This window comes from Selaginella moellendorffii, unplaced genomic scaffold, assembly GCF_000143415.4.
Source record: "Selaginella moellendorffii unplaced genomic scaffold, v1.0 SELMOscaffold_5, whole genome shotgun sequence".
Lineage (NCBI taxonomy): Eukaryota > Viridiplantae > Streptophyta > Lycopodiopsida > Selaginellales > Selaginellaceae > Selaginella > Selaginella moellendorffii.
The window spans coordinates 4117252-4126937 of NW_003314266.1; positions in this window are offsets into that span (position 1 = coordinate 4117252).

The window sequence follows — 9686 nt, forward strand, 5'->3', positions numbered from 1 at the left end:
GTTCATGCACAACTTTGTGTCAAAGTTGTTTTCTTCTGGGAAACTCTTTCCCACGACTTTAGTATGGCACCTTCTGCCATCAATGAAATACATATTGCTCTCATACTTGGATTTCAAGATCCTCCCCATCCTTCGTGGGGCACCACACACCTCAGTCCAAATGCTTTCCTCAAGCCTTTAGGATTATTCCTTGACTCTATTGGAGTCATTCAACCTTTTGGACTTTGTTAATCCAACGACCTATGAGGTCCTACTTTTGAGGTGCTAGGTCACTGGAATACAACTCCTTGTATTTATGTCCTACTCACAAGGACTATCTTTTGCAAGTGTTACTCCGACACTTGATTTGTTCTCTAAGGGCAACCTTTCACCCCTTAGGACCACTTGTCCATGTGATGAGAATACCAACTCATCCTCTAAATACACCCCCAACTCCTTGGGTTATTCTAGCATTTATTAGAGGTAGCTTTGGCTACCATTTCAAGGACTTGAGTCCTTTTCCATATTTGACCTCCCGCGGTCATTACTTCTGGTCTCCCATTCATGAGCACCAACCTCAACTTCATGAGGGTAATCTTGTGACTCCTTTATCGTTTTGGAGTCTATATCTTCCCTGTGATCCCAACTATAGTTGTTTACCACAACTACATCAGCCAGTTTGCTGAGTCAAACGCTCATCTGGATCACATCCTCAACTCAATGAGGAAAACCTTGCACTGTTTCCAAGATCCCAAAGTCGTTCCATTATTGACCCTTTTCTATCTACCACCTCGTCTACAAGTTCACACATGAATTGTAATGGAGAGCCATGTCTTCCCGACCTGCTACTCCTCGAGGATAGGCCCACTCCTCGGACCTTCCGATGCCAATGCTAGTGGTGATATACTTGAGCACCAATAAAAGTCAGATTAAGGAACAGCTCTGATACCAAGTTGTAAGCGATTAATTTTTTCATTTTACTTTAGTCACTTAACCGCACCTCCGACCACTTGGAGGAGTCTCATTCACAACCTCCATAAGTCCCAGTTAGGACTTGAGGCTTGCTAGCCCCGAGAATGGCATCCATGCCACTCCACCTTTGCACTTGGTCCAAGTGCTCCACATGTCCGATCCCATGATCGGCACTCCAAGGTACCACCAACATACCAGCCCGTTACGCTAGGCCATGCCCTTTCACCTTGGTCACATCGGTGGTCTAACGCCACCTACATCATAGTCCTGTATCTCAAAGACTGGGCCATCCGTCCGTGAGTGATCATCCCAGATCTACTCCTTAGCATCTTTAGGATGCCCGCAGACATGGGGAATAGCCTTCCCCGACAACTCTTTTCCAGTCCTCACCAAGTCTCTTTTAGTCCATGGCCGTGTTCACCAACACTGCCACAGGCCCGACCACTAAGTCCCACTATCCTTTGGGACTTCCTCACCATATGACCGTATCCTTGGTCACTGCATTAGAGGCCTACTCCTCTTCCCTTTCACTGTTTGGGACTTTGGGACAACATTTCGGAACACTGTGGCCTTACGCAAGCCTCCTGGGTACTCTCCCCGCCTTTCGCCTTTAGGTGCTTTAGCCATGGGCTTAGAGCAAGGTTCCGTTGAGCCACGACAGGTATCCAAATAGGTAGTGCCACCCACACTTGGATTGGGAGCATCGGCTAGTCGATCTCCCGGGGGAACTAGAGCTGGCTCTTGAACACTTCACCAAGCTACCCCGCTTGTCGGTCCATGTTCACTCTAGTCTTGGACTTCCCAATGGGCAGCTCATCACCCAACACTGGGTTCGGCCTTCCTGGGCCAAACTGGCCTTTCCTGGCCAAACTAGCTCCACTATAGTCCTCCCCCTTACTATACTTTTGGAGCTCACCAAACCCCCCAGGGTTTGGGAGACAAACGCTTTGGGCTTTCACCCTCTCAGACTCAAACTCGGACTCGGACTCGGACTCGGACTCGGACTCGGACTCGGACTTGGGCTCGGTCTCGGCCTCGGCCTCGGCCTTGGTCTCGGTCTCGGTCTCGGTCTCGGTCCCGGTCTCGATCTCGGTCTCGCTCTCGGTCTTGACTTCGGACTCCATTTCAGGTCCATCTCGGACTCCATCTCGGACTCCATCTCGGGTCCACCTCGGACTCCATCTCGGGTCCATCTCGGGTCCACCTTAGACTCCATCTCGGACTCCATCTCAGACTCCATCTCGAGTCCATCTCGGGTCCACCTCAGACTCCATCTCGGGTCCATCTCGGGTCCACCTCGGACTCCATCTTGGACTCCATCTGGGGTCCATCTCGGGTCCACCTCGGACTCCATCTCGGACTCCATCTCGGGTCCATCTCGGGTCCACCTCAGACTCCATCTCGGGTCCATCTCGGGTCCACCTCGGACTCCATCTTGGACTCCATCTTGGGTCCATCTCGGGTCCACCTCGGACTCCATCTAAGACTCCATCTCGGGTCCATCTTGGGTCCACTTCGGACTCCATCTCGGACTCCATCTCGGGTCCATCTCAGGTCCACCTCGGACTCCATCTCGGACTCCATCTCGGGTTCATCTCGGGTCCACCTCAGACTCCATCTCGGACTCCATCTCGGGGTCCTTCTCGGACTCCACTTCGGACTCCAGCTCGGGTCCATCTCGGACTCCATCTCGGGTCCCTTTTTGGAGCCTTGCTTATTGCTCGCTTCGTGCTCGTTCCTTGAGCACTTCGTTGGGAGTTCCACTCCCGCTCTTGACCTTTCAAGTCGGAGCTTTTAGTCCAATCAAGCTCTATTTCGTTAAAGTGGGAATTGTCATTATCCCACTTGTAAAATAAGGTTTCCAAACCTTTATATAGTATATAAATATAACAAAATTCAACTGCATTGAGGCACATGCCATTTTATTTTAAACAAGGAAATGTCTACTCAATCACTTCTCACTGCTTCACCTCTCTCTTCTCCTTGTCATCGTCGTCCAATTTCTTTCCATCCTTTTAATATTGGCTCAGTTGCTCCGAGTCTAGGTGGAGCCCAAGTCCCCATTCAATCTTTACTTTCCCCTTATTAATAAAACAACTTCGTAGACTTCCAATAACATGCTGTAACACTTCTAGTATAATGCAAATCCTCTCAAAGAATTGTCTTTTAATATTAATACAATGGCATGGAACCCCATGCCATAATAAGTTACATTTTTAAATAAATACATGCCATCTCAGACTGTTATTTTTTGCCTCCAACGCCTATACAATAATCTTGGAATTTCATCACTCTCCACACTATCAGGATTTAAACCCAATAGTAATGCCATCTCTTCTCTAATACGTCCACGCTCATGTTCAATGGTCGAAGAACCCATCCGGTTGAGCAGATTATGGAGATGCGGATAGTGCTTGGCTAGACAATATACATGCCATAAATGATGACTGGTGTCTGTCCGATCAAATGGCTTCTGATATACCGTTCCATCTGCCATTTGGTTGATTTCTGCAGCCACCTCCTGGACTGGCCGGTTTTCTATCACCATCGCTTCAAGCCGTTTTGCAAGGTCCCCCAGAACATACGGTTTCTTCTCCCTAGTTTCCATACTGCAAGAGATGGGGTGCACTGCATATGTGTGCGTGTTCGCTGCAGTTTTAATCGGCGAGTCATCGATGATGAGGATTTCACTTGACCTAGCAGTCCGGTTCATCACTACAGCCTCTGCCTTGACGAAGATGGGCTTGCTACCCCTCACATGGACCATAGTCAAGCAATCCTCCTGCGTTAGGAGAAAGTCAAATGGTAATATTACTCGCGTCTGATCGTGCATCATCTGTAGCAACGTTAATGCATTGTGGCGCATCATGGATGTCCAAACTCCCAATTGCAAATTGAACCCGGCCCTCTGTTTTAAGTGTCGCATGGTCATTATTAGATCCCGCAGTTTCTCCCGTGTGATTAATGTGAATCTGTCTCTTTTGACCAACTTGCGACCGCAGGCTTTGGAGGGTGCAGTGACATTCGAGGACGAGCCACGCTCATGGGAGAAAAGGACACCGTTCAGATCAAAAACGATACAGTACTTTTGCCGTGACTCTGAAATGAAATGCGTTAGCATAAAAAATGGTACAAGTCAATTTTACCATCTACAATATTAGCGAATGGTGCTCCCGATGGTCGTTCAGAGGGTTTTGGTCGAGGAAACGTGAAGGGCGGAAATACTCTCCTCTGCAATGTGGGGTCAATCGCATCCGATGGCGTGTGGGCACATGCCATTTCAGCTGTAGACTCTGGTACAACTGGCTTAACAGTGGCATGGGGTGGTTTCGATGGCGTGTGATCACACGCCATTTCAGCTGGTGCCTCCGTTGGCAAAGTGGACATGACCGAACAGGCAGCAGGGGCGGTGTAGGGAGGTTCCAACGGCGCGTAGTCAGACGATTGGGCACACGTTGGAAATGAGGATACGACCGGCTCGGCGGCTGGGGCGGCCTCATGCGGGTCCAATGGCGCCTGGTCACCGTCAGTTGGATACGTGGACAAGATTGACTCAGTGGTATGGGCAGCATCAAGTGGAGCGTGGTCAGCTTGCTTGGCGTTGATATGGATAGTAGCCTCCACCAGCTCTGATGACTCTTGCAGGCAAGTAGAGTCCACTGGCGGATCCATATGCATGTCCAAATATCTCCCTTCGATTGAGATGGTATCCTCCCGTGCTACTAAAAACAAACTCATTAGCACATTGAATCGACTATACTGTATTTACCATCAACTGCTATTGAGGAACTAGGACCGATATCACTTGGGCGCACTGCTGATTCTGAAGGATTGGACATACGTTTCGACCCTTGCTTGGCACTATCCTTCCTCGACACTAAAGGCTAGAGTTTGTATCTTAATTCAACTGAATAATCTCTACTTACCATTTCTTCTGCGACCTACATGGACAATGTTAGAAATGGTAAAAGGTTAGGAATGGATGTACTATTATTTACCTGATGGTTTGTCTTGTATGACCTTCCTCTGCTGCTCTTTGGCCACCTCAGGCTGGCCATCATTGTCATCATCGTCATCGTCGTTATTGTGATCGTCACCATTGTGAGGACCATCCAAGTCCTCTTCGTCCTCCTCTTCTTCGTCCTCCTCTTCTTTGTCCTCCTCTTCGTCCTTCTGCTCTTCCTGCTCATTATCTTTCTTTGGCTCCTCATCCCCCTCTTGCATTTCTTCCATAGGCTGCTCAGGCTGGATTGCTTGTTTTTCCAGGACCATCTTGGAAAAATCATCTGGCCGAGTCTCCATCTCAAAATACAAGACATCCATAGCCTGTTTTAGTGCGTGACCTAGGACCGTATCCTCACCCGACTGTCTTAACATGGTTTCTGCACGTTCTTGCACCCTTCGAAGACGACGAGATGAGAAAAACGTGGCCCTGACTTGAAAAGCATCCCTCATCCATTGTACCTCTCCATTGAGATTGGGGAAGGGGAGTCCGCCATAGGAATCTGAGTCAGGAGGTGGTGACTGGCTCCTTTCACTCAGCCCTTGATCTGCAATGAATGGCATGAGCACACACGCCATAACCGCGAGGCATTACCTATCATCTTTTCGTTGCCCTTCTTCCTTTTCGAATCAAACGCCTCTGATCCCGACGACTGTCCAACGTGCTTTCGCTTTTTATGACCACTGTCAGTTTGAGCTTGGCTGGTGCTTGCCTGTTTTGCCTTTGAAGAAGTGTCTCCTGCAAGGAATGGCATGAGACCACACGCCATTGCAAATATAATTTGTACCTCCTTTTTTCCTATTGCTTGTCTGTTTGTCCTTCTTCGACGCGCCACCAGTGCGCTTTTCAGTCCTCGTGTCTGAATATTCACAACGATCTATAATCAAAATGGCGTGAGGCCTCACGTGACCTTACCTTGTGCAGGTTGTGACCTCGGCCTAACATCAGTAGCTGTTAACGCCGTTTCAGCATCTGGGGGTGGCCACGCTCCTGCATACAGAGCTTGTGAGATAACATTTAAACTTAAAGTGCGTACTCACCAGGTTCGTAGAGAAGATACTGTTTTTCTTTGGCAACTGTAATTATATGCTCCATTGAAGTCACCTCTTCAATGGAGTTTGTCACCGCAACACACGGGACACCCTTGAGTAGTGCGGCTCGAAAGAATAGTCCGCCGCAGTTGTACTCGACAACGCATTTGCCCTTGCAGTCACCCGCTATTGCGTTGAAGACCCAGCTGAGCATTTCCCATGCTGCACCTGGAGCTTTCTTTGGATTCGAAAGCTCCATAGCCGTCTTCAGTTCCTCAGGCACGGGTAAATTGACCTCCCTCAGATCAATTCGATCGGCTTTGTTGAATGAAGCTGGGAAGTCACTCCAGTCCCACTCTGCTGCAGGACCAATAACAAGGGCGACTGTGAAGATGCGGACATTCGTCGGTATCTTCTTCTTAGCCATTATCCCATGGATCTCCCGCATCTCCTTGCCTTTCAACCGAGCCTTCACCTCGTTCATGGCCTTCCAGAACTTGTGATAGGATTCAGAGTCGTAGATCATATAGTGGACTGAAGATTCCACCTCCGCAAGTCCCACCATTAAGTCAATGATGGAGCTCACTTCGTCTGCATGAGTGATCTCCTCGTTTGTGAAGTCCATCACACAAAAGATGTTCTTGACCTGCTCATCTCCGCGGGAAACGATGCTCCTCCACCTTTGATCCTCATCCGAATTCACGTATACCCGGTAAGGTTCTCGATAGGCCTCTGCTGCGGGGTCGAGCTGTTTCTGAAGCCGGCGGTCGACATCCCTCTTAATGAAATTTGGAAACTGATCCAACTTCTCAGCTTTACTTTTCGTGGCATCCCGCAGCAGATCGATGAACTTGGGGGCTCCCTTCACGTACTCGTCGATGTCTTCATTTGACAAGTCCAGCTCTTCCATCATCTCTTGCGTGGTGTCGATGCTCACCCTCGCCACGGCCACTTGCTCGAAGATCCAATCCTTCAATAGCGCACGAGCTCTCAGAGTCGTGCACAAGTCCTCGTATGTCACAATATGGCCGGGAGTCATTTTGGTCTTGTTGAAGACTACCTCACCACGTAGAAGAGCATTAGCCACTGTCAGAAGGTCGTCGTCGTCTAGAGACCGCGAGAAACGCAAGGCGTTGAGCTTCAAATCATTGGGCTTCCGACCGTCCTCCACACCCATTGAGTTTAGCAACTCCCCGTCATGGTACCTCCTTAGCACATCTACCCATTTGTCAAAAACAACTTTTGTCGCGAGTAGAATGTTATGGATGCTGAGTGTGTCATTGACCCCCAGTGTTTTCGAGAGAAGACTCGAGAATTCCTGCAATGGAAATGGCGTGAGGCCACATGCTATGCCACATGCAACGAGGCTTACCTGCCAGGCGCTAGTTGCTAGTGCACGTCCTTGTCCTGGTTTTTGTGGCTTCTTCAGTTGAACCCAGAGCTTCCGTGTTCGTGCCAATGTCTCGTGCAGACCCGATTTGTAGCACGTTTCTTGCTTGACATTCTGCGCGTGGGAGATGTATATGATAGATCGGAGGTGCGAGTTGCCTTTTATCAGGCGGACAACTCTTGTCTTGAAGACTTTCTTCACCTCCTCGCCCACCATAATATCCACAACTATCTGTTGCATCGCCAAGCTAGAATGCTGCCCGGAGACGGCATAGAACCGGATGTTCTGATCGTCCAACACCTTCCTATTGATCAAGTCTGGAAACCTCGTCTCGCCCTTCATTGTTCGGTAGTAGGGGATCACGTCTGCGATGTCGGGTGTTACTGGACTTGCCAGCATCTTCTGCTTCAGTTTCTCCACCCACTCATCAGATACTAGCCTGTGGTTGTATTTGCTTTGGATCTCGATACGGCTCACGTCGATTGTATATACTTTGTTGGAATAGTAATAAGTACTATTATCTGCGACGATTTTTGCTGCCTCTTCTTGCTCTTTCTGCTCTTTGCGGCTCTTCTTTTTGGTGGGTGTAGTGTTCGAACCCGAGGCAATGGCATCACCGAGTAGCTTCTTTTTTGGAGCAGCAGAGTCGGACGTCGGCTTGAGCTTGACCACCCTTTTCTGCTTCGGGGTAGTTTCCAGATCGACCCCCTTCCCCTTCGCTTCGCAAACTGGAGGCACTCTCAACGGCTCAATGTTGGAATATAGTTTTTGAACATCGCTGTAGGTGAGGTCCGTGGATTCCATGTGATCTTCATAGACCCGCAGCGTCTTTGAAATTGTGGGCCTCCTGGACAACCTCTCCCTAGCTCCCTCTAGGAATTCCTCATAGCCGCTGCCCCCCTCCGGGAAGCCGCTAGGATGTGCAAGGTGGATCTTGAAGGCGGACACTGTCTCTACCACAAGTGCCAGTCCATATTCTTGCATGGAACTGCATGGAGTGTCTGTCACTTAGATGAGGATCCCCATGCATTCTTTTCTCCCACCATCTGTGTTGTACAGCATCAGATCCTCGCCTTCCATCCCGAAAGTCCAACTGGTGAGCTCCTCCCCCTTCTCTGCATCCACATTGACAGTGGTTGGAAGAAGAACGCAATTCCTCGCCTGTTCAAAAATGCACAACAATTAGAGCTGACAGATGAAAAGCTAGCAGCTGGAAATAACGTGAGGCCACACGCCATTCACCACTGCATCAGATGTCTTGAGGCTGCATCCTAAGATGGCGTGAGGCTACACGCCATCTGTAACCGGACTGCACTCGAGAGCCCAATCGGTGCATGCCAATGTTGCTACTAAATGGCATGTGGCCTCATGCCATTTTCTACTTCGTCTAAAAGACTTACCATTTGAAGCCGAATGGAGGCCGTGACAATCGAGGCCGGACTCGCTGGCGAATGTGCACTGTGTGTGCAGCGGATCGTAGCAGCAAGGCTACTCTGCCACTTACAGTTGGAGAGTGGTGCTGAAATCTCCCAGGACGCCAAGTGGGCTGCGTGTGGGTGGTGGAGTGGGCGGCGGAGTTGGCGGCGAAGTTACAAACTGGGTGTGTCTTGAAGTGGATGCCGATGCACACGAGTGCGATGCGAGCGCGAGTGTGATGCAAGCGCGAGTGGACACCGATGCACACGAGAAACCTGTAGAGAAGTGAGCGTGATCGCGAGTGGGAGCGCGATGCGAGCGGGAGCGCGAGTGTGATGTGAGCGCGAGCGCGAGTGTGCGAGCGCGAGTACAAAGCAAAATGCAAAACCTAACCTCACACGCGCGAAATGTCACAACGGTTGGTAATCCCGCCACGTCATCATTCCTCGGACTTGGGCGCCACCATTAATTTCTGGATTGCCGCGCGCATGCAAGCACGCAAAATCCAAAAGAAATCCGCAACGTCATCATTCCTCGGACTGCATGCACGCGAAATCCAAAAGAAAGATCATGATTGGGATATCATTTAATACCCTCGCTATATTTATACCATGCATGATTGGATATTCCAAAGCATCTTGTATTTCCAAAAATGGCAGATGTTCAGCTAAATAAAGAAATTCTATCTGTTTCTATTTTTCTCTCAAATCAATATTATAGCGTGTGGGCTCATGCAATTTTGAACCAAAGAAACCCAAAAATCGTTGGACCCAAAATATTTTGAAAAAACCCAAAAAACCCTAAACATTTTAAACCCAAAAATCCAGGCGTCCTGTGGCGTTATTCCTTGAATGGCGTGTGGGCGCATGCCATTTTCAGGGCCAAATGCTGAATG